This window comes from Sturnus vulgaris, chromosome 4 (genome assembly GCF_052056855.1).
Source record: "Sturnus vulgaris isolate bStuVul1 chromosome 4, bStuVul1.hap1, whole genome shotgun sequence".
Taxonomy (NCBI): Eukaryota; Metazoa; Chordata; class Aves; order Passeriformes; family Sturnidae; genus Sturnus; species Sturnus vulgaris.
The window spans coordinates 28,475,888-28,502,760 of record NC_142246.1 but is presented as its reverse complement, the minus strand read 5'-3'; the positions used below and the strand labels follow the sequence as shown (position 1 = coordinate 28,502,760).

The following is a 26,873-nucleotide window of genomic DNA, read 5'->3' as shown; positions in this document are numbered from 1 at the left end:
TCCTTTTTCTTAAATCTAGAGATGTCAGAAAATGAAATATTTGAATTTTCCTTGCTGAAAACTCTTGAAAGATCATGAGAAAAAAATCAGTTCCATAATTTACAAATTTATATTTAGAAAAATGTTACAATTCTCTCTTTTTCAAATATGAGCTCCTACTTTTTCAAACAATTTACCTTCGTTTTCACCAAGCTATATGATCATCAATATCTGGGAAAAACAGCTTAATACAAAATATTCATAAATTCCATTTTTCATGAATCATGTTTGATCAACTTATTCTCTTCTACAATAATGTTATAATATAATACTAATTGTATTGGTTGAAGAGAGAAGATAGGTAACAATTATTATCATTCCCTTTCTACTCCTAACTGAAGAGGGTCATACAGGCATAAGTAAATTTTGGTCTGATTTTCAGTCTCTATTTGTTTATACAACATCAAATAACAAAAATACTCCAAAAATCTCCAACTGCATCCACAAAAAACAGATAAGTTATTTCTTATGAAAAAGGATGTACATTGATTCCATTAATATATTCTGCTTTAAATGATGAACATTTTGCAACAAATTCACAAATGTTTTAGAAAATTTTCCTTACATAGTGAAAAAACCCAAAACACATAAAAACTAGCCTTAAAATATTTCTATACTTACCATCTTACCAGAACAAAACCCACAAACATATACACACACACACATATATATTTAAATACATATACGCACACACACACATGTATATAATGTATGTATTAAAAAATCCTTCTGCTAGCTATTCTTCTGCTCAGGAACTTGAAAATGCTTTCTGGGAAGGCGGGATGCCAATTCAATAAGGGCATTGCCAAACAGGTGAAATGTTAACAGATGAAATTTCCCAAGAGGAAACCTGAAATACTTCCTCTTTTTTTTTCTCTCTCTCTCTTTTTTGATTTTTTTTTTTTTTTTTTTTTTTTTTTTAAGGATCACTTCTAGGCATACTTTAGTATGTATTTTATCCCCTGAATCTGTTCCAGCAGCAAGGTAGGAAGCTGAAGTGATAAGATTAGCACATGCTTCTTCCCCCTGGCTTGCAAACATTGTACCATTTGGTTTCTGACCTCTAAAATGAAAGGTGGAAGATTTCTCATAAAACCCTCGGGATTCAATTTTTCAGAAAGGTTATTTTTTTTGAGGAGATAGAAGGGATAAATATTATAGTACATCTAAAAATTTTTAAAAGGCCTGAATAGAAAAGCCAACTGCCCTATAATATTAATATATGACAAATTATAATTAGAAGTCTCATACATTTTGATATTTTTGACTTACCTTATGGGTGGATCTTATTGCCATGATTGAAGAACTTTTTATGGCGAACTCAAGTTGTCACCTATATACGCTGCTCTGTGTGCAATACTGCAGCTTCTTTATTAACAGCATCACTCTATGCCTTGTTAGCCCATGAACACACTTCTAAAAATTCAGGGAGTTTAGAGTCACTCTCCACAGCCAGCTACAGACAGTCTGATGGGGAATGAAGAAGTGTGACAGCTCAGACTGTCTCCTTTGCCTGAGAGTGGGTTGCTTTATACTAAACATACATGAGACAAGAACATTACATGATGTCACTACTCTGGCTCCTTTAAGAATAACTAAGGTAAGGTGTTTGTATTTGAGAATAAAATAGAGTAATTCTGACCCGCTGAAGCCATTTTTACCATGTAAATTGTCCTTAGCAAGCTCTGGAATCATATGATTGGTTAACCTCATTCTAGCTGCATCAGAATGGACTTTTCACTTGGGTAAAGATCTGGCTTTTGTTTTAAATGAAATCTGCAAAAGATTAATTAAAATTTCTATCTGCTCTTCCCATTTCCTTTCATATATTTTACCTCCACACAACTACTGAATCATATCCTACCCATCATTACACAGATCTCCTCTCAAAGCGTTTTCCACAGAAATTATTCCCCACTTTGCATAGGACAAGATACACCTCGTTGTCTCAGAATCAGGTCTTGAAATTGCTAAAGGGAACAGTTTCACAAGCTTTACCCTATTCGTCTCAGCTGACAATTATTTCAGAACACCTCCAGCTCTTTAACTGTTTCATTTATAGCTACAGCAAATGTCAATAAAGTTAATATGAATGGCGGAACCTTTTTAAAAAAAACATTAAAATTATAGCAAAGAATAGTGTTCCTCTATTGGAACACTATTGGAGTGTTCATTGGAACTTTTATTCCCATAAAATTATATTCTGGCTTCTATGTTATATGAGGCCACTGTATTGCCTGAAATTAGGCCCCACCTGTGCTGCTGATTGAGCCAAGTCAGCCAGGCCCTTCCACAAAGACTTTAAAATATTGTCTTTTTTATGCAGTGCTAAGATTGAGAGATACACTGAGCTAATCAAGAAAGGAACAAGGAGATCACCAAATGAATCAGTCTTCTGGAATAAATAGTCTGTCATGTGATGACATTTTTTTAGGGTATGTATTTCATCCTGTGTATATGTTGCATCCTATGGGCTGATCCATAAGGACCTTAATGGAGAATCAGGTGAAAGCTGTTCCCTTCAAAGAAGGATTTAAAATTTGCAAGGCCTTGAAGCCTTGCACCACCTTAATGGTGGCACCACTTTATTAGTGGCACTACTTATTAGTGGTTAGAGTCTTCTTTTTTTTGCCTTCATTTAGAATTAGGATTGAAACTTGAGAGTTAGATTTTTTTTTTGTTCAGACTTGGTTGTTTATTAAATCTTATTTTTAGTGCAGAGTTCTGCAGCACTATTAAGTCAACAAGTTAAAAGCAAGAAAATGGAGGTGTATGTAGATAGTTACGAGGTCTTTTAAAGGCTAACTATTTAATAAAGAGCTAACATTTATAGTATTTGTACTGTTGACTTAATGACTAAACACCTATGACTTGCACTGTAGTACCTTCTAACTAATTTAAAAAGTACCACTTAAAACTAAGGAGAAGGAACAAGAAGAAAGAAGAGACAACACCCAAGAACCTCCATGTTATTTCATACTTATTACTATATTTTAAAACTCTAAATTCAAAGCTTTTCACCATGTGAAATTATATACTTCTATCTAAACTATACACCAGTGCTTCTAACTATCACTTAAATTTGGATGCCTTCTCCAAGGCCTTAAGGTCAAGGTCAAAAGCAGTGTTCTTTTGAGGGTCAGTGTCAGAAAGCACAGAAAGTTCAAAAATCCCAGACTTCAGGGTTCCAACAGAAGCTGTGTTTTCTTTGTTTATACTGTTAAATAACTGAGTTGGAAACGTCTTATAGAAAAAATAAAAGCTTATAATAACAATAAAACATGATGGAACCTTTTGGCAGGACCAAAAGCGCAGACAGCAGCAGTGACTGAGGGTCATTATTTCCAATCAAAATGTGCTTTCATCTATTGAAGGTGGTATTTCATATGGGATGTTTCATTTCAGGAATTTCATAAAATGGATTGCCATGCTAGAAGAGACAAGCAGCAGCTAATAGGAGACTGATAGTCATGGTCCCAATCAACAATTTTTGGAGTAGTGATTTAAATCTGGATCATTTAATCAGACTGCTTAGGAGTAAAGATGCACTTTCATATTTATCACAAAGAATCATTTAATATAAAGAACAAGAAAAGAAAAGACTCTATATGAGAAAATGGATTTTATTGTCTGAGTGTATTCCAGTGAGAAGGGCAGAGGTCCAAGATTTATATCTTTCCCTAAGGTATTCAGGGAACTATATGTATTCCAAACATAATCAAGCCAACAACTCAAATTGCTCTTTGCTTGTGGTCACTTCTACTCTCAGTTTCAGGTACTCATTTCTTTCAGAAGTTCATCAGTGAAACCTATGAGTGGTATGGTCTAGATGCCAGATTTCAAAACATAGCTCTTGTCATCTAATAGGAAAAGTAATGTTTTTCCCCTCTTTGCAATGCAGGGCAAACTGTTTTAAAGGGACTTCTAAAACTAAGCACATAAAAACAGCCCTTGCAGACCATAAAACCTACATGATGGATGTTTACTCCCAGTGCTACTAATGATAAAGGTTCTTGGCTTGAATGATAAGTGGGTCACTAGAATGTCAGCAGCTTAGAGGGCAGATTTTAGCTGTAAGGACATGAATTTCTGAAGACCTTCACTCATTAGTTATTGTTTGTTCACAAGGTTAAATCCCATTATGGACTGTCATTCCTTGTTCTGAGTTAATCAAATTAATACTTAACATCAATACTAGAAATAAAGCTTACATACAACTGTGACAGGCAGTTAACAGAATGAAGAGGACATAATGGGCTGATGGTATGGGAACAATCACTAAGAGAATGTGAAGTTCCTACCCAGTGTCTGACTCATCAGAAATAATACGATTTGTGAAAGAGTTTTAGTTTTTTTGTGGAAGAAAGATACACAGGTCACTTTAAATTTAGAGGAATCCAAGCAAGCTTCTCTGACTGGGATTCTACAGCTGATTCCAGCAAAGATGTAAATCTTCATTGCTGCTCGTTTGAGACAGGGAGAATTTCCTTCCAAGAGTTTGGTTCACCAAATCTGAGGTATTAGTAAATTGAAGGACACAATAGAGGTTAAGGAAAAATAGCAATAAGAGAAAAGTGTACTGTATGATCTCACCATGCTGCACTGCAAATGAAAGTTCTGACTCATCATTTTGTAACGACTTCTGTAATATCATGCTAAATTAATTGATTTTAGGAATCAGCTGGGGAATAATCAACAGGAGTTCAAGCAACTGGCATAAGTAATGATGAAAGGTTTTGTATGAAAGCAAAAAATTATTCTAAGAAGAAAGGTCTATTATTGGCAACAGATAACAGAAAATATGAACATCATGTTGCTTTACATTTAGGAACTTGGCTTTAGTAGCATTTAGTGATGTGTTATAAAGTTGGCCTATTTTGAAAAATACTGAAGACCACAGTCTAGTTATTAAGATTTCAGCCAATAGAAATTAGCATAACACTAAACCTTAGTGGATTTACATGGGTTCTTACTGGTGATGGCTGTTTCCAGCATGTAAAAATCTGTCTATAAAGGCAAGAATGTAATCCCACTCACAAGGGTGGAGATATCCTCCCTTGTCATTATTACCATAGAGGAGAATGGGTCTCACTGTGATTTCTAGAAATATTTTGTGGTTTTAGATTTATCTTTTTAGTTTTTAGTTTTATCTTGTATGAATAGCAATAAGACTTGAATTCTGTTACATTGCATTTCTGTTACTTGAATTTTGTTACATTTTCACACTAGAGAACTACTGCATTGGTCAGTTCATATATATGGAAGGAGCAAAATGAGCTTCACCTGTGTTTCATGGCAGGAAGGAGGGGAATGTTAAACCGAAGAATTTTATACAGGGGTTTTACAACTGTAGAGACAATTTACAAGATGGCTTTTACACCTTTTTTGTCATGTGGCCTCTACCAAAGTAAAATCGCAGTTTCCTTGGAAACAAAATTTCATGCCATTCAAGACTTGGAAGATTAAAAGGATCCTTACTCCTTAGTCATGCAGCATTTTTGTCCTGGAGTCAAACATAATCTCTTTGATACGACATGAAAAATCCAAATGGAACAGAAAACTAGATAATGAAAATGAAAGCTGACATCTGTAAGAAATCTGAATTAGGTGAAGCTTCAAGAAATTGCAATTTTTTTTTCTGTTATATGCTACATTTAATTTTTTTTTTTAAAGTTATCTGCCAAATTTTTTCTTCCTTGAATTCAATAATCAGTGGACAACAGGTATTAACTAGGGCATAGAAACTCATTCTTCATATCCATACTTATATTCATGTCCCTAATAGAAATTTCATTTGTTACTTGAGCAAAGAACCTTACTTCTCATAAAAAATGTTGATTCCTTTTAACCAAGAGTTTTACTTGGAGGAGGTTGAATGGTTTAAAAATTTTGGAAACATCAAAAAAGCTTGTGCTGGCAACCCTGAAAACTTTTTGTTGGCAATATGGAAAAGTATAGTCTTAGAACACAAACACCATCATTTATTTAACATAAAATTTCCTGGAAATTAATAGAACCTCTCTCAATTGTTCCCTCATCCTGAGGGAGTTTGAACTGATTTTTTATCCTTTAAAGGTATTGTACAACATCTTGATGTGGATTGCTTTCACTGCTTTCTGCCAAAGCTATTCCATCTTACATGGAATACTTACCTATGCATTGGAAAAGAGAGATAATAACTTCAGTAATGACCAAAAACAGCAGAGTGTTATGTCTTAGATATTTATATAAAGTAGAATTTAAGTCAGCATGAAAAAATGAAAATCTCATTTCTTTTCCCCTTACTAGAGGGAGGAAGTATTCCACAGGCTACTGTGATTAAGAACTTGATGGGTAAGATGACGTGAAGACAAAACAGAAAAATCATTCCAGGACACTTCTGTAAGATGTGGTGTAGAAAGAAGCAAGACATATTCCTTAGAAATGGAGAGACATCCTTTAAATTTAGTGCTTTCTTTCCATGTTTTTCCTCAAAAAATATATTTTTTTGTGTTGAACAAAATATACTTCTCAATATAAAATAAATAGTTTTAAATTTTTGATGAAAAAGAAGTTTGTTGTCAGTCCATGCATCTTCGAGAAATTTTTTTTTTCAGTCCTTCCTCAAAAATTATTATTCACACTTCTCCTGAGTCTGTGCCTCAGCTGCTCATCTTTAATAAGTAAGTATTAAAGCTGCTCATCTTTAATAAGTACTTAACAATACTTCTTCTGTTGTTTTCCCATCTATTCTATTTAGGTCATAACCTTCCAAAAGCAGAACTCATTTAATTAGAGGCATTTATAGCATTCTAGTCTCAGACATGGCAACTAGACACTATTGTAGAAATAATGAAAGTTTATCTATGAACAGTGGGTTCACACAGAAATTTCACTGGAACAGTTGATAACACACAGCAGTGCATCAAAATTGCACTGAATAAGTTGAAATGGGGAGACTGTTGGTATGCAGAGCAATTTCTCTATGGCTCCGTCAGATTTTAGTTGCTCTTCCAAATTATTAAAACTTTTGGGGAATGGAGGGACGAGTGTTGGAAGATAGTGCTGTAGGAACTATTCCAAAGTGTTGTCTTGGGAGGAGACTGTTACAGTCAGGACAATAGTTTTGTGCTTAGGAATAACAAGCCAAGAATGTAAAACTAATTATTTATTATCTGTTTTCCTCTTAAATTCATGAGAATGCTCAATCATAGGGACTCTTTTTTTTTGTACTTTTCAGATTTACTGTTGGTTGTTGTTTCTGTTAATTGTTTGTTACTTTTAATAAAGATTTGCTTAATCATCGTGACTATTACTCATGGTGTTTTCTAGGAGAGACACAATCAGCAAAACCTTAAAATGCAACTTCTCTCACAGCTCCTCTCACACCTGTGAGGACTTGCAGAGACAACAGACATCTTAATTCTGTTTTCTGAGCTTTTTAAATGTTGTTCTATATTCATTATCCAGCAATTTCTGAGAGTTTTTAGGCATACATTCAGAGGCATTAATGAAATGTATTGAACTTTTTTGCTTGAAATTGATGTATTAAGTACATCAAAGAGGAAATGGAAATGTAGCTATTCATATTTTAACCTATTCTAAATTAAACTTAGCGCATGAACTCTTGACTTAAGTTTATGAATTATTTTGTAGTAGTAAATCTGAACACATATTATTGAAGAACTCAGCACATCAAGTTCTAAAGTTAGAGTTCCTGTGACATTAGTGAGTAGTATTTAAACAAGGCAATGAGCACACACATGCATCCATCCATGGGTGAGCATGTCCAGAGTCATTCTTTGTGGGATGATACATGTATCTACAATCCTTTATCCCTAAATGCAAATTTAAGCAACTTGGCCTATTGATGTCATGAATGAGCAAAAAGAAAGCTTCTAAGAGAATTTAGGAAAAAAGTAAATGTAAAATTTAATGGAGCTCCATGAAACTTATTAATATTTGTCTTAAAAGGCCAAGCAGAAATATATATGATTACGACAAAATAATTACAATGTAGGTTGATATCTGGTTTGCTTTAATATCCAGCTTTTAACATTACAAAGATAAATATATTCCAGCAATTCCAGCATTATACAAATGGATGAAAATGAACATTCAAAATAAGAAACTTCAATTTCTGCTGTGGGCTATGCATGAAAGAATAAAATGATCGAAAGTATTTACCAGCCAAACACCTAGCACAAATCTTGAAAGCCTTCAAATATTAAGATTGCATTCAAGTCTGCAGTCATCCACTATCTTTATAAAAACCTTCAACCACAGAAGCTCAGCTAAAAAGCATCTGGATCAAACAGGGAATTCAATCCTTCTGACAGTCCCAAACTCAATTTCCATTATAATGAGAAAAATTGTCACAAGCATGCTCAGCACATTTGAAATTCAGTGTTTCTGCCTTAATGCCATGACGTAAGATATATAGAGGCAAACATGGTTTTAGCAGGCTGTACAAGACACACGTCTTGAATCCCGGTAAAGGACCACTTGAGATGTTAGGAAGAGCTCACTTTCTTTCTTTCTTAGCTCCTGTGCCTCAAGACACAGACCATGACTTTGAGGTTAGGCTTTCAGGACCTAGCCTGATTCTTCTCTCTCCTGCTTTAGCCAACCTGTCTTTACAAACAGTTTTTAACACCTTGGTATTTCAGTCATGCCTACCAAAACCCTGGTGTACTTTCTTAGTTCCTGTTTGGGAGAAAAGTGACGATATAAGCGAGGTTGTGATTGATCAAAGTAGTTGCTCACAAAAAAAACCCTACAAGGCAGAAAACAAAAGCTTCAAGAGAGAAATACAGTTTCAAAACATATTTAATTACCACCAGTAAGATGAAGAGCAAGCTAATATAGCCCTAATTTGAAAGTTTGCCAAGAAATGAGAAATCAAAATGGAGTGTAATTGAAAGAGCACAAAGGGAAATTTAATATTCTCTGATCAGACTTTCTCAGTGGATGGGGGAAAAATGTTTCCTTGCAACCACAGCCTTTTATAATAATCTCACAAATCATGCTGTTTATATCTAATAGAGATTACTGAATAATGAATATGGGTTTGCATCATATCAGAGAGCTTTTGTTGAGGAATACACTCAGTGCTGGTAGCTCCATGAGCAGCTGCAGTGCCAGCTCCAGGTTCAGCTCTGGTGGTGAGAGCCCCACACAAGAGGCCATGAACTGGAACCAACCTTTGCACAACAAAAGGCACAGGGACCTGTGCTGCCAGCCAGGAGACCGGACACTGAGAGACATGGCAGGAGCTGAGGACTCAGCTTCCTTAACACTTCCTGGTTTCCACTAAGAGGTACATCTTACTTTCTTGCTCTTTTCAGTGGTGGTTATAAAAGGTGCTTGCAGATATTTTCTAGAGGTTATTGCTATGTAATATGCACACAAGGAAAAAAAGGAGTGTTTTCCCACCTGACATACCAAGATTTGCCAATATTGTACGGTTGTTTTTATCCTTTTCCTACAGAAGCATGTTGCATTTCATAAATATTTAATTGTATGTAGCCCCCAAGGCTCTTATGGAGATTGAGCACTTTTCCCTTCTATATCCCTAAAGCCAGTATTCCCCTTGCCATCATCATTCATGTTTCCATTCAGTTTATTTTACATCTTCCTGTGCACTGATTGATTTACATGATACAAAAATCTAAGTAGAACATGTTTATGCAGTTCATTACTTCACTGAGATTAGAACAAAGTGAGCAAATATTTTGCATGGGAATGGTTTTAGATTAGAGCTCCAAAATTGATGTGCTTTAAAACAAACTGGAAAGCATCAAAAAGCAAAAATTAGAGCGTTTTGATTTTTGCAAGTAGGCCATGAAAGAAGCAGGAAAGGACAGTTTGTGTAACTTCCATTAGATGAGAGCGACCCGTAGAGTTGACAGTTCAGGCACATCCTAGGCATGTTTAGTGTGACCTCATTACAAAATCAGGTGTGTATATGGATTGTTTGCTGCATTTGCCTTTATCCTTAGTCAAGTACAGAATTGCCAGGTGACAGACCAATTTCTGTATCAGCTAAAAACAGCACCAATATGTGGAATGTTTCAGACTGTGAAATCACAGTGAGTCAGAGACTTAAATAAACAAACTCTAGAATACAAGCAAGAGTAGATTCAAATTTCAATGAGACATTTGACAAGGCATGGATTGCTTGAATCCCACATTTGAACAGGAAAGGCTTGTACAAACTTTGTGCACATTTTGAGTCGTTGAAGCACGTTCTCAACCAGGCAATTCTCAATTTGTGTACTAGACACTTGAAATAGTGCACGCCCAGCGTAAGACATGGCAAGGAACAATACTTTTTGCTTTAGTGCAACATTAGTCATTACTGTTAACAGCTCATCCCAAATCTACAAAGTATCTACTGAAACCAGAAAGCAAGCAGATATTCTGACTACTGAATGGGGCAAATGTATGTTTATTTGGGACAGGAGAATTCCAAGGGCTTACAGAGAGAACTACCACAGACTCACAGCATTAGCTGGTCCAAGGTTGCCAGCTCAAACAAATTATGTCAATACTAGGAACATGTCAGTCAGAGCCTATCCAAACGTATCTGTATAAGAAGGCTAGAAGTAAAGAAGTCACTGAGAATCTTTCCTGCTATGACTGTACATCACTGTACAAGAGCATTATTTCAGAGCATGTTCTTGTTCAAGATAGTTACATTTAATATGGCTGAATAAAGCAAGGTCAGATAACAAGACAACCATGGGATTGCTGGCTATTCTCTCTTTTTAGTTAATGTACTTTCTGACTTCAAGACAATAATTACCAAAAGAAATTATGGTGAAGACAGAAGAAGGTTTCTTTCCTGTTAGAGAATCTTCTGTACTATCCCAGAAGACTCTGCAGCCTCAAGTCTCCCACATAACCTCCCACCGTACTCCATAAAATCTATAGGATAGGTAAACATCATTCTGTCATGCTGGAACACAGCTGTCACATCCATATTAGACCCTCTGGACTGAAAATATCCACCCCAGACTCAACAGATGGAAACTCCTGTAGGAGCATATGAGCATTACACGAGCAGAGAGAGACAGGAAAATGTCCAATATACCATTAATTCAGCCATTCAAGACCCCTTGCACACAAGACCTGACAAAGATCCATGGTCCTCTTTTATTTAAAAGGGCAAATTTAGCTTAAAATTTTCAAGATTAACTCCAGCAATATGCAACGGTAAAACAAACTAGGAAACAACAATATGGCAGTATAGCCTCCAAAAAAAAAAAAAGAAAAAAAAAAAAATTAGAAATCAAAAACCAGCAAAAAATAGAAATACGTAGAATGGGACCAAGGAAGAGCTAATGAATATATAAGCAGGTGAAATTCGACAGATATTAAAAATAAAAATGGGAAGCATGTAAAATTCTAAATAGTATGAACTTAGATTAATTTAATTATTTTTAAATTAAATAGAAAAAACAGTAATAATTTGCTTTAAATGCAAATGAAAGTGAAGTAGGAGTCATTAGCTTATTTATTGGAATTATTTTATTGGAGTAGTAATCTATCTTTTCACATACGCTTCTGCATGTACTGGAAGAATAAATTCTTCGCTTCAATTTCCAGCTAATTCAGTTCAATAACAACTTCATTCAAAGCTGGAAAATCAAATAAGATCAGGAAGAGCTTTTTTTCTCTGTTTCAGTCTGAGACTATAATAAAGTATGTGGTACTGAGTTTTCAGACACTTCTGAAACCTTAAAGGGACTCTCAGTAAAATTTGCCTTTAACAGTTTGAATCAATTTTTTTTGCGTGTGAGTGTGTGGCCAAAATATAATTTGACATGGTGTTGGGAGCCTAGTCCTGTCAGATATTATTCTCCTTGTGATTTTTCACTGGATGAATCAATGGTTTTCTGAAGTTCTACAGGGCCTATTGAACTCATGCTCACTGAGCAACTGAAAATTTTTGGGTCTGATTTTACATTTGGATGGCAACATTTAGCAGCATCACCAATGTAAAAACATATATAGGGAGCAGCCACAGGGCTTTCCTGGCCAAAAGGGCTGCTGGACTCTCTCTTTGCTCCCAAACAGCACTGGCAGGCTGTTGGATTCTATTTTATCAGGTAACAAATACTCACTGATACCACCTCCAACCCATGATGCCTTTTTCCATTTCCTTCTCCCCTTCTACAAGATGGAAAACTGGAGATGAGAAGCAGTTGTTGCCTCAAGTTTAGAAAAGAAATCTGTCCAAAACTACCACAAAAGCTTCTGAGAGCTCTTAGTTCATCTGAGAGACTAAAGCAAAGGAGAATGAGTAGTGTTATTACTGTGAAATACTTTAAAGTAGCAAAAATCTGAAAGAAAAAATATCATCCCTGAGATCTGTGAAACCAGAAAGATTATTAGGGAGTTTGGAGCTTGAGTTCTGGTAGCAAAGGAAAGGAAGGATCATGATTGATTTTGTGTGAAGCAGTCCATTTCTTTGATGACAAATTATAAATATATTTTATCACTTCACACAGAAAAGCTGTTGATAATAATGATGATATGGGAGTGAGGGCTTCTCCATGTAGTACAATACTATTACTTTTCTGGAGCTATGACAGCATTGTGTACACCTAAGTGTGAATTCTCAGGCTGTTCTCATCTTTCTCCATACTGCTAAGGATGTTACTGTGTGCTCAAATGACCAGGATGTGGCAAACGATTCCTCCCAAATCCAGACATAGCCCAGGTGAGAAGAAGAGGCTGTGTCTCATTCCTCACTGTCCAACTTCATAATTCTATTTCATAAAATGGTCAGATTGTTAAGGAAACTTTCCTGTCTGTCCCTTGAGGAGCCACTCTGTCAGTCAGTCACGCTGCCTGAGCTGGGACTGAGGCCCCTTTGCAGCAGGAGGCTCTGTCATTGAAATCATTGGGAAGACATTAAATCCTCCAACACCATCTTTTGAGTCTTACTGAGCCAGGCATTACTTTATTCTGAACAGGGTATATAGTGAATCATCCCAGCTACACACACACCTTTTAAGATTTTTCATTCATTTATGCATTTTTAGCAAATAAAGAAATTAACGTTCACTGGTTTCAAATTATATAATTATCTTCATTAATTTGTATTCTGTTGCTTATTGGTTATTGATTTCTTGCACAATGTGCTGGTTTGACCTGGGAAGAGGAAACTCAGAGAGTTCTCCCTGAGGGGGCTTCCTCTGTGGAGGGTTGGGACAGCTTCAACAGGCAATTGGATAAAGTTTGTTCTCTCTGTGAACACACATTTTGAAGGAAGCAATCCGGAACTGAGTCTCTTTGTCTTTCTGGCAGCAGTTCAGGTAACAGGCCCGGGCCTGGTCCCACTGCAGGCCCGCGGGCCTGGCAGGGGCAGGGCCGGGCCCCCTGTCTGGGGACTGGCACGGCCCGGCAGGGACGAGCGGTGGCCATCAACAGTGGCCAGGGAGACTCAGGCTGATTTAAATCCCAGCTGCTTTTCTTCCCCCTGCCACCCTTTCAGCATGGCTGGTTTCCGAGATCCTGGCAAAGCTGCAGCATTGTAGCCTTGGTTTTTTTTCTTTCTCCTGTTCAAAATCTTAACTCTTTCAATGCTCAGATGGGACTTACAGACTTTTCAATCTTCCCCGGAGTGAAAGGAAAAAAGGAGATATTCTGAAGTCAGTGAAGCAAGAGCTAAGTTTTTTAGATAGAAAGAAAGTGAGGAGATGCTGTGAAGATGGCCGAAATGTCTTTTTATAAGATTGTAGGGATAAACTGATGTACTGAATATTCCTATAAACCATAGAAAAAGACATGGGGGGTTGGAGATGTTCTATTTGATAGATCATTTTACCAAAAAGTACCTGTGTTAAGAATCTTTGCCCCAAGTAAAGAAGAGGATTTTCTGAGGATGAAGCATGAACAGAAAGAAAAGAAATAAAGAAAATCTTTGCTGTGGAACATTTCATTCTTCAAAGTAATACCCCATGAATCAAACATGTGCAGCTCTGGGAAGGCTGTGGAGCTGGGAGGAATGCCATGATTACAGGTTCCGGGCAGATGCAAATCGTGAAAATGAAACCACGAGAGGACTGTTTTCTTCCTTTTTGTGGAAAAAATCCCTATAGCCTAACAAGAAGAGGCTTCTCTCTCTGAAAGTGAACTAAAAAAGACTGTTTGAGTTAAGAACTGACTGAAGTAATTTTTGTATGTTTGTTTTATTGTTATGAAGGTTAGGAGAGGGAAGGAAAATCTTATTCTAAATGTTTTTTTTTCCCCTCTTTGTGTAGTTAATAAATTTCTTTTTATACCCTCTTAAGTTTTAGGCCTGCCTTGCTTCTGCTCCTGGTTCTATCTCACAATAGAAAATAAGTATATTTAAATTGGCAAATCAAAACCATGACACACTTCATGCTAATTTGGTCCACATTCTTTAGTGCTCTTCTTGTCCTTGCTCAGATGAGGAGTCTTAACTCTCATGGTGTAATGTCTTTATTAATGTCTTTTGTATCTTGTTAATCCGACATCTCCTTGAAGGGCAATAAATATAAGATCCCAGATATTCAATCTTCAACTCCCTCAGGCTTTGTTTATTGCAGCTTATCAAGTCTAGTCCAGCAAAACTCAAAACAATGACAATAGTCTGTGAAAAGAAACTCAGACTGATAGCAAAGTGGACACTGCCTATGACCAACAAAAAGTTACTTAAAACCATTAATTAGAAAAAACATTTAGGAAAGTTATATAATTTCCAATAGCGCCAATGACCCTATGAGTGCCCCAGCTGACTCACTACACACCCCACACTTACACAGTGACACCAGGTCTCCTTACCAGCTTGACTCCAGGCTGCTCATATCAGTCTCAGACCTCTGGATCCTTTCAGTAATTCAATCACGGTGCAACCACAGAATAAAGCTCAAGCTGGTGCCTCTGGGAAGAGACCTCGAGCAAAGAACCCCCTGGGCTTTTATACCCTCAGGGAAGTCTGGGATCTTCCAGGTGAGTCCTCAGCTCCTGCCATGTCTCCCAGTGTCCAGTCTCCTGGCTGGCAACACAGGTCCCTGTGTCTTTTGTTGTGCAAAGGTTGGTTCCAGTTCATGGCCTCTTGTGTGGGGCTCTCACCACCAGAGCTGAACCTGGAGCTGGCACTGCAGCTGCTCATGGAGCTACCAGCACTGAGTGTATTCCCCAGTGAGATTCTCCATATACTTTCCCAGTATCTGCTCTGTACCCATCTGTGTCTGTGTGGACCCAAAGGTCCACAACAGATGGTCGTCACCATTTGTACCAAAGACATAAAAAATAGAATTATGCTTGATTCTTTTAATTCTGAGGCTGTTTGTCCTGCAGGTTCATAATGTGCTGGAGCTGGAATGACCAATCCTTTGTCAGCATTTGTTGTATCTCTGCAGCATGACTCCTCCTGATGAGTAATTCTTTTTATAGAGTTATTTTACAGCACTTTCTGATATCTTTAATAGTAATAAGGTGCCTAGATACCAGCTGTCTAAAAATACCTAAGACGGTCTGATAGACTGAATAGGCACAAAGAGTGAAGTCATGAAGAAAGAAATTAAAAACAAAGTAAAAGGTTTGGAACGCAAATCAAGTATTTCAGAAACTGCAGTTTCATATAAAACCCTGAGGAAAAAATCTGGAAAGTACATGGAAAAAATGAAGAAAACTTATGAAAAAAAAAAAGTTAAATAATTAAGACTTCAGAATGTAAGTAGAGATGTGGGAAAGTGTTAAAATTTGAAGCAACTGGATGTACATTATAAATGCAGTATAGAGACACTAAAAAGTAACAACTATAATCTTTTAGTTCTGTCTTCTTTAGTAATGTTTAACTCTTTACTGAAACAGAGGCCCAGAACCGGATATTTTCGGGAATTTTTGCATTCCTGCATTTGATATGCTGATGCCTGTGGTTCTTATATTCATCAAAGTTTGAATACCATGTGCTCTTTTTGATCAATAATAAAATAATACCAAGAAACAGAAAAAAAGTATGCATACAGTTTAGATAATTTTCAGTCTTCTTTAAAGAGAAGCCATTGGTAGATCAACTGGCATTTGTCATAACAACTATTGTACCTTGTTGTTCTTCATAATAAATATATTTCCACCAGAACATAAAATATACAATTTGCATATATGTACACATGGTCTTTTGATGTATATTCAAAGCCTGCTTGCTAAGGCTCCTTAGCTTGATCCTAATGTGCTGTATCCTATCCACACCTCTTGGCAGATTGAAATGTGTGACTTAATCACATTCATTTTTAAAATGCTCAGGGTCTTGCCAATGAGCAGAGTGCCTGATCTCACTGTCTGATCTCTGCCTGTTCCACAGCTGGTGGAACATCTATTTGGTCAGTAGCTGACTGCTTCTTGTCTGCTTATGGGAAACCTGGCAGACCCACCTTCATTACCAGGCAAATCACCAAATGCTGCTTTGCTCATTCGTTTGTTTTGCATTGTAATCTTTGACCACATTTATAACCTTTCTTCTTAACTCTGTATCTGTCTATCTGTTTTCATTGTACTGATCCTGCTTGCAAACTCCAGAAAAGAAGCCCCACTCCCTTCTATTCTTTTCCTGGGGGTTGTACAAAGTAAAAAACTGGAGTGTAAAGGATATGAGCTATCATTTGACAGTTTAGCTAAAGGGAAAGAGAATGAGGAAATTAAATATATCATTTTGTGCTCTACTCAGAGTTGTTCAAGGATACTATGAAAAGGATAACAAACGGTTCCTTGGTGGAAGAAAATATTATGCATTTTGCACTGAAAATCAAGATTATAATCTGATGATAAGAAGCCTTCAAACAATCTTGCATTAGTCAGATAGAATCCCAACTTTACAGCATTTAACCAGAAATTTTTTCCTTTCTTAATTTTTTTGCAGATAAGAGAAGACAAGGAGATCTCAGAATGTGATCAAATATAAAAAAAAATTACTTGTACTACTAGCTACTTGTAGAAGGTAAATAAAATAGGTCAGTGTAATTGTACCTATTTTCATGAGGAAACCTTATATATAATGAACTTCTTAGGGGTCTTGGAAGGTTGTAAATCATTCAGGACAAATTGTAAGCAATGTTTCTCTAAATCAGTGTGCATTTGTCAGCTAATATGGGAAGCTCTACTCTGCTGGCAGCTTTTTAAAGTGAGACTTTTTTTACTGTACACCTAGAGATCGTCTAAGAACAGTGAAAACCTGTAGGTGCAATTTACCATCCACAAGGCACTACATATTTCAAGATTCCCCATAGAAACTCAGTTTGGGAATGTGCTGTAAAAGTTTCTCCTAGTGAGACATTAGTATCCCACTAATGACTGCTTGTGGGTTAAAACTAGAGGGGTATATAAACTCTCAGAAAAAAATTTGAATCAACTTATCAAGACTCCTGGAAATAAAAGGCCTCCTACTTATCTCTGATAGACCTGATTGTGCCTTATTGTTTCACAGCTTTAAATATTCCCCTCATTAATGGCAAGATAATTATCATTCCACCAACTCTGACAAAGCCACCATTTTTCAAAGTAGCATTCCATGCAAGATGTGGAGAAAAAAGGAAAACATTTAGACAAGACTATTAATAAGATGAACTTACACGTGAATTTTGAGAGCACGAATCTTACTCACTCTCAGTTCTAGTTTAATTTAGCACCACTACACTTCAGCAGAAGTTTAATGCACTTTAACCAGACCAGAAAAATGTACAATTTTTTTAGAAAATACTATGTACAGGGTATGCATGATAGATTGGTGGATAAGCTATAATTGAGGAAGTATAAATATAGGTATATATGTACACATGTACACACAAATACATGCACATTGGGAGGTATTTAAAAGATGTGAATTGAGGATATGGCTCAGTTGCTAGCATTAAATTTATATTTTGACTTGATGATTGTAAAGGTCTTTTCCAACTTAAATTATCCTATGATTCTAAGATAATGCAGGTGACACCGTGCTGGGGACACCAGCTAGTATGCTCATGGGCAGGACTGCCATCCAGAGGCACCCAGACAGGCTGGAGGATTGGGCCAATGGGACACTTACAGCATTCAGTGAAGGCAAAGTCCTGTGCCTGTAAAGAAACCAGCCCCTGCCACGGCACAGCCTGGGCAAGCTGGGCTGGAGCAGCTCTCTGGGAGGGGCTGTGGAGATGCTGGGGGACAGTACCAGCAGTGGGGATCACTGTCCTCCTTGTGTGCATTAGCAGGGGCAGTCAGTCAGTTAAAGGAAGGCATCATCTCCCTCTGCAGAGCATTTGGATCACCTTCAGGACATTTTCCCCAGCTTTGGGCCACCTTGTACAATAATGAGTGCAAATCTAGAGGATAGTGACCAAGCTGGGAGGGACTGGATCACTAAGCCTCTAAGCAGAGGCTGGATGACCAGAACTTGTTCAGTCTGGAGAATTTTTCCCTGTGTGTGGGACAGAGCAGTCCCCAGGACATTCAGGGATGTCACTGAGAAGATGGAGCCAGGGTCTTCACAGTGATGCATGGACGAGAGACAGTGGCTATAAACCAAAAGAGATGTTCAGATTGGATGTAAAGAGGAATGCTTTCTCCATGAGAAAAGACTGTCAGGTCACCCAGAGAGGTCAGGCAGATGTGGGGTGTTCAAGACCAGACCTGGTAAAACACAGCAACCTGGACTGATCTCTCACCTGACTTATGCTACGATACTGTAATGTACTATATATTTAAGCTCTCTATTAGTATCTGTATTATTGCTAGTTGGAGAAACTAGTTGACTAGACTAGATAAGGTATACTAGTGGAGTATGATAAATTATACAGAGAATTTAATTGCAAAGGCAATGAAATAAAAGTTCTTAAACCAGGTGCTTCCCCTAGATCACAGTTTCTACAGGTACTTGAGATTGAGAATAATTTTATATATTCATATCATTTACTGAAATCAATACTCGAAAAGTGAAACTAGGCACTCAAGGGCTTATTGCTGAGCTGGGATCCTTTATTGTGCTCAATTCTACAGAAACTGTTTCTGAGAAGCAGGATGGAGGCAAACAAAATATGTTTGCCTACTAAAAAACTGAGCAAAAAATACTAAGAGGTGCTATGAAAAGTGCTCACTTCATGAAATAGAGATATTTTAAGAATACAGAAACAGAATTTTTGTACTTGGACTTTTGTACTTGGACTTTTTTATAAACTGATAAAACACATATTAAGACCATTGTATTTGAAATTTTACATATGGTGTTTTAAAACATCTCTGATAGAAAATCAAAACGATTTCCTTTGTCTGCATAAGCAAAAGATAATTTCCATTATCTTCCAAGAACAATGGCAATAAATAGTCAGCCAAGCAATACTTAGTAGGAAATGGCATAATTTTTTAAATATCCATGCAGATATAAATAGAATAAATTATGTATTCTCATATCTTATATTTCAGTTTTCATTGAAACATTATGAAGAGGCCTATTAAATAAAAAAATTACTTCAGTACAAACAGAACCCCAACCCCTCCAGGTAATTTTACAAGGCAGAATGCTGTTCTGTTTACCTCTGCATTTTCATTACTTTTCTATGATCTAGTTTATATTCCTTACAATATGTGCCCAATGGCTGAGATAATGGACCTAGCCAAAAAGTAGTTGCAAGTGTTTAAATTAACACATATTGGTATGTGTATAAAATCAATGGCAAAAATTATTATCAGAATGCATTTTCAAGCAACAAAAAGCAGAGTATACAGTAAAGCCAGTTTTAGGGGGAAAACCACCCCATTTTGTTAAATATATTTAAATAAATATGAATTTAGTCTTACGATTACAGGACAAAATCTTGCTCATGGGAATAATGCTGCATTATTTAATTGAGATTGCTGAGAAGCAATATGAACAAGAAGCTGATGGATTACGTTTTTGCTTTACAAAAAGAAAAAGGTGTTTTTATACATCATATATATTTTTGTTATGAAAATAAAGAGAATATTTGTTCAGAAATGCTATGAAGTTTTTCATTCTATCTTATACCAATCTTATTGATTTAAAAATAATCTAATCTACACATCGTAAAACACAAACAAAGTTTCCTAGAAGGATAGACTATTAGATCATGCCTCATGAAGGTACTGCCTTCTTTGCTACAGGAATCTCTTATGACATTAATATGAATACTAAAACTATAGTTGGTCAGAAATTAGTCTTAGAAGTCTGGTCCTACTCTGTTATCTCTGGTTCAGAGAATATATTTAACCTTGAAAACATGAGCATAGGGATCACTTTCAGAAATTACTACCTTTCTTAAAAACTTCTTCCTTCAAACTTTTAGGTATATCTTGGCATACTTCTCTTTATCAAAAGGAAATAGACAATCCACTTACTTGAAACAACAATTTAATCAAATTAAAGTTAGATTTGGAATGTCACCTAAACTTCTTTGTGTTATCCCTTTTAAATCATATTAAACAATACAAATTTTATGGATTCCTGTGCTTGGGTTTTTTCATGTTAACTTGTCCCTTGGGGTACTCCACCTGGGATGTTTCACAGTACCACTAACACTTAGTTTGTTCATTTAACTGATCTTCATTTGAAGAGTAGACTCAGTGTAGATAATGTTTCTTCAACCCCATAAAACTCAGAAAAATCTGAACATTTAAAAAATTAAACATATATTTTTAATATATATATATATATTTTTTAAGGAATCTGTCAGAGACCACATGTAAAAGCAGAAATGAAAAGGCAGGATCCAGCAAAGCCAGTAGATTCATGATTGAAGAAGACATCCAAGGACAGAAAGAATCAATCTCCCTAACTGGGATGGCAAGCACGGATAGCCTGTCTTGGCATAATCAGTAATCTGATTTCCCATGACCAGAGTGAAATCTGAATTCTAAGATTACCAAGGGGGAAGTATATCCCCTGCCCTTGGAGCAAGGCACAGAAGAGGAGTGTGGAGCTGTTCCAGCTGAGCCAGTAATCAATTCATAACACCAGGAAATTTGGTTCTATACTAAGACTCGATCAAAGCTGACACAAACTCGCATCCTGAACAAACCGTTTTTGATATTTTTGCATAAGTATGTGCTTTCTGCTGGACAATGGTAATGAAAGATTTTTTTTTTTCTGCTATGTTACAGCACTAATTGTGCTGCTGGGAAAACAGATATCCATGAGATATTGTTGTGACAGCGTGTGTTCTTTGGACTCCTTTGCGTTTACAGGGTTTTTGGATGTCCAACATCCTTTACTCTGGTGAGCTTACTTTGTGTACAGATCACGTCAGAGAGAAATCACATTTGTGCTGACCACTGGCTGTGATGCAGCTACAACACGTAATTATAGCCAAACCATAGCACTACTGATTTTCATCAATGGTAGTCTTAATTTCCAATGGTCTCGACACATCCACTGAGTATGTGCTACATGACTTTTCAGTCAGCAGCAATCTCCCACTCATGCTCTCTATTCCTCTATTGAGAACAGTTAGAAAAAGGGAATGTTAGTGTTTTATGAGTTTCTCTTCTGTGTCAGTTTCCAGTGATGTAGAGATCCCATCTATTTCTCTACTACTTTTATTACAAAGTATTTTTAGTCTGCCTTCCTTTGAATTTTTACCAGACACGCATGATGACCTTTTTACCCAGCTACCACTGGAATTTGAATATGTATAAAGCAATGCATATAGGCACCTCCAAAATTCCTGTCTGAGATATTATTGATATATTCCTTTTTCCAGAGTCACCTAAGTGCTTGGAAACTACAAAGTAATAATCTGTCACCTATCTGACGTGCTCTAGAACACAGTGTAAGGAAACCACTCTCTCTCAACAGGTGTGAAACAGCTGCTGTATTGTGATTGATTGTCTAATATTTAAAACCTGTTTCAAATTAGAGGTGGAATTGATTTATACATTCAGTAATATATTTTGATTTGTTTTATTTTTCCCCCTAAATATTTCCTATATAAATATATATAGGATAGAGAGATATATCTCTCTGGATAGAGATGGAATAAACAACAAAAGACAGATTTCATTCTTCAAGAGTTCATGCAGTGTTTTTAGCTAAGTATTTGTCAAGAAGCATCTTTCTCATTGTTTTCTTCTTCAGCTAAATTCACTTTTCATATAGTTTTAGTCCTTTACACCTGAGAAGTTCAGTACAGCTTGGAAATTCCTTTGCTGTAGCATTTGTTATCTGTTCCAGAAAGAGCTTTGGCTTTTCCAGAATCTTGTTGCAGCCTCTTTCTGAAAGGACTGAGTCTTTCAGAAGCTTCTATTCTTTTGTCTACCTCCAAATTGGAATATTTAATTGTTCCTTCAGTTAACCTGAAAGAGAGTTGATCTAGCATGCTACCATCTTCAGTGATATGAGATTGTTGATTAAATATGTTATTATCTAAAAACAATACCACAGAATGTAGTGAGAGAAGAGTACTAAACACTCTATTTTCTTAAAATTAGAAATCAGAATAAAATGCTTGGAGTATTATTATTATTATTATTATTATTATTATTATTATTATTATTATTATTATTATTATTATTATTATTATTATTTTATTGTCTTCTTAGAAGTTCTGTAGGTAAGATACTGGCCTTTTGGTACATTTGGTTAAATGGCTATTTATTTTATATTATAATATCAATAAATAACATGATGCAATCCATACATGGATCATAAAATATCACTTTAATTAAATAACTAATTAAATAACAACTAGATTGATTACATTATCTAAGTGTGATTTCGCCAGAAATTTTACCAGGAAGACAAAGAAGGAGAAGACAGATAAAAATATAAATAATAAATCACATTCTCGTAGAGTGTTTTCTCTTCCTGTTGGGGTCACACAGCAAGATTTGTCTCTTTCTCAATATATGTGTCAAATCTACTCATTTGACAAGGTTATTACTGGTAGACAAGGTTAGGTGTTCCCTGTGTCAGAGAGCTAGTTCACAGCAATTTCCTTATGCTTGATAATAGGTGTCAGTTCTTGAGAAATTATTTTTCTTTGACTTTCATATGACTGATGACCCTATATTTTTTCATTGTTTAATACCAACAGTTTGAAACTCAGACCAGGTAGCTCCACTGGCCACACACTACTGATTCAATCAGGAGAGCATCATTGCTCTGGCTATCAGTGCTAGCATGTGAAACGAACTTCTGGGAAAAATCTCAAAAAACTCCGTGTAAGTGTGCATTGAAGAATAGCGGGAAACGAACACCATGGTTACTAATACATGTAAACGTCCTGTACATACAATTCACACAATTTGATTGTCAGGGTCTTTGTCAACACAATGTATCATTTGCTTGTCTCTCCACAACGACTGTAAGGTATTTGGAATGTCTATATCTTTCACAGAATATAACAATTGCCATGGATTTTTCAAAGTACAGATGAATCTCTACAGTTAGTCTAAATTTTTTATCCTCATAATTTTTTTTCCTGACAAAATAATTGATTTAATTTCCTCTTTTTTAATGTTGAGAGTGTACTTTACTTTTCAGCTAAAAATTTTTATAGTCTATGTGAAAAATTACAACAAAATAGCACTCTGGAATGTAAACACTGTGTCATTTTGAAAATTTTTTATTGGAATCAATTTTTAGAAACAACACATTTCACTGTTTTCAGTGAACTCCTTCTAGCATAATTTTTGGTATGTCAAAATTCTTATATTTCAAGATGAATCAAGTATTTCCAAAGAATTCTTCATGGAGCATGAATCCTGTTTTTCATGCAGCTCTATCTTTTCTCTTTAGAGATCTTTCTGACAAGTTATCCCTTCTGAGAGTTTTCTATCTTTCTCTTTCCTATCTCAATGTTTCTACATTGAGCAGTTTGATTTTTCAGACTTTCACAGAGGTTAGAGGTTTTATGATCAGGAACTAAGGCAACAATTCTGACCATAACTTAACATTCTCTTACAGGGGTAAAACCAAACATCATCATAAAAAATATTTTTTTTAATACAGAAAAGTAATTTCATGCTCTCAGTCAGTTCCATCATAGTAGATTGGCTTACTTATCTCACTAAAGTAACAACTGTTGTATATTATATGTGTATTGTTGTATATTATATTTATGTATATAATATATACATATATTATATGTATATTTCCGAGACTTTAGTTGTTGTACAACTAAAAGGTCCAAGCTTGTAGTTGAGAAATGTGAAGACAGGAGCTATTTTAATGGTCTCTATAAAGTTTGAAATCTATCATTGTATTGTATTATGTTAGTCTATATATTTTACATATTTTTATGTACATTTATGTTCTGCATTTTTATATATTTTTAATTGCATTTGCATAATAGTCTACTAGCAAATGCTTCATGAAGACGGAAATAAACCAAACCAGCACCACCTCCACCAAAAATCTCGCTACCAGTTGAAAAAATCTGGCCTTTTCAGGACTTACTCCCACATGAGTTTAACAAGTCTTCACCACTTATCAGAGTGAAAAGCATTATTCAGTTAGTTCAGAGTAAGTGGGGTTGTTATTTGAGTTAATTTGCTATATAATATACCTGTAACCTAGAAATGGTGAATATTTAGGCTGTAAGTTTGTTCTTAGAGGGTGTAACATTATTTGGAAAATAAGGAGGATGATATTTTAACAACTAGCAGGGTTCAATGAACAGTAAGATATATAATTTTTAAATTAGTATGTAAGCATAACCTGTTCTTGGAACAACAGGATTTAGAAATTTTTCAATTATATTATATAAAATGTTGTTAAACACAGATTTTCCTATAGCTCAAGGTATCATTAAGCACCAAAAGAAATATATTGCTCATATCAAAACAAGGGTTATAACACACAAAACATTCTTATTAGTAGATCCCATGGGCATATTGTTAACATAAGGCATACTATCAAAGTAAAGGAACATTTGAAAGAAAAATTATGACCAAAAAATGATATTTGCCACATATATGGATCTCTTTAGTGTTGACTGCGATGCTTTGGATGAATTACTGCATGTTATATATTAATTTGGCTGGCTTGAATGTAGTTTAGAGTCATGGGTTTTGTCATATTTCTTTCCTTATTTCTGATTTTTTTATGTACGTTATATTATGATGTCATTCTGGTTTAGTTGTTTAAAAAAAGCAAAAGCTTTGGATCAATCTTAAGTTTTAAACTTAGTGGACTCCAAGCTGTTCACTTAAAATTCAAACAGCCAAAGAAAACCCCCAAAATGATCTGCAAAGTTTATTTCTATTCCGCATCTGAAAAATATTGGGCATTTTCTATTCTGTAGAAACTGAGGATGTTAGAGTTTCTTAGAAATATTGATTATTTAGATATATAGTTACCCACATCTTTGAACCCTTATGATCACAAATGGCAGTGAGGCTTAAATATTTTGCATTCTAGACCAAAATCACCTCTATAAAAGCATGCTGTCTGTCACTCTAATTAGGGAAGGTAAGACAGAAAGAAGTATTTTGCTGTTCACAATAATTTGCCTAATAATATTCAGTTCACTGGAGCAAGCAATAAGACAAGGGGCTTAAAGAAATAAACACTAATACCATGCTAAGATCAATACTTTAGAGGTCTCTCCCAGCATTTAAAGTCTTTCTTAAAAAAAAAAAAGTTTGAATGACAGTGAACTTTGAGCACATTCTGTATATTCAAGCCCACATAATTTACTTGAGTTCTCTGCAATACAGTCATTTCCTTAGGGAGGAGTCACACATGACTGTACTGATAGAGCACTACTTCAGTACATGCTGTCACCTACCTCTTTTAAATCCAATCGTCTGGTCAAAAAGATAAGTGAATAAAGTAAATGATAGTAAAAGAAACAAAACCCCAAACCAAAACAAAACCCCATCTGCTCTTACTGTGGAAGACAACCCCTGCTTCCAAACTTCTGCAAGTTTTCCCACCTGGGCTGATTTAGAATTGTGAGCAGATGCATCTTTCATGGGTATCCTAGGTGATGCTGATATGAGTAGGGCTGAGAGAAAATTAAATAGATTTGAAAAGCATGCTTATTTATTCTATACTTTCTCATTGTTTGAATTAATTTAACGTTCTTGGAAATGCTTTGTATCCTTCGACATAAAGCAGATTCTATTTTCATGCCTTGCACTGCAATCTCTTTGACACATGCTGGTTATCTGTGTCCAGAATGGGCAAAGTCAGTGACCCATACTCCTTAGTAACTGATGTTCAAGCTTTCTGTTGCATTCTTAAAAATGAATGTATTTCAATCCTGACCTTCATCACTTGTTCTGATCCCAGCCCTGAACCTTTTCCAAACAGAGACTAGCAGTCATAAATAATGTGTAACATTTTGTAATGGTTTTTCACTGTGAAAAGAGTATCACAAAGAAAATGAATGAGATCACTGGCTGTATTTCTACTTGTGTTGACAGAAACATGGCTCTCAAATCTGAAAGTGGTTTATACTCTTTACACCCAGCCCACCCAGGTCAAGCACTAACACAACTGTTACAAATGAAGATTCTTCGTATGTCAGGAAAATGAGTAATGGAAAAGTTAAATAATACAACCTTTGTAAGTATAATTCATAAAGAAAAGTTCAAAAGAAAGTACCTGGGTAATCCATATGTATGATGATGCTTCTCTACAGTGGCTATCTTAGAGACTTTATTATCTTTATGCTGATTCTTAAGAAACTGGAATAACATTCACTGTTTCCAATGACAACATAAGATGGTGTTGCATGTTTGTGATCTTATAATCAGTCAGAAGGTTCTAAAGCTTACTGTTGTATGAATCATTTAACCTTGATCCAATAATTAGCACATAAAGGAATATCTTTGTTCTTATACCTGTACATATGCATAACCATGTGCAGAAATATGAGCATATT

General features: G+C 35.7%; 1 long non-coding RNA gene across 1 annotated transcript in view; it reads right to left on the bottom strand.

The window, feature by feature from the left end:
* LOC148223925 (uncharacterized) overlaps positions 1 to 26,645 on the bottom strand; it is a 91,371-nt gene extending 64,726 nt beyond the window's left edge. Inside the window, exon 1 of the long non-coding RNA XR_015803551.1 lies at positions 26,594 to 26,645. This is a non-coding gene — a long non-coding RNA (uncharacterized LOC148223925). The remainder of the gene's footprint in view (positions 1 to 26,593) is intronic.
* Between the last annotated feature and the right edge of the window lie 228 nt (positions 26,646 to 26,873).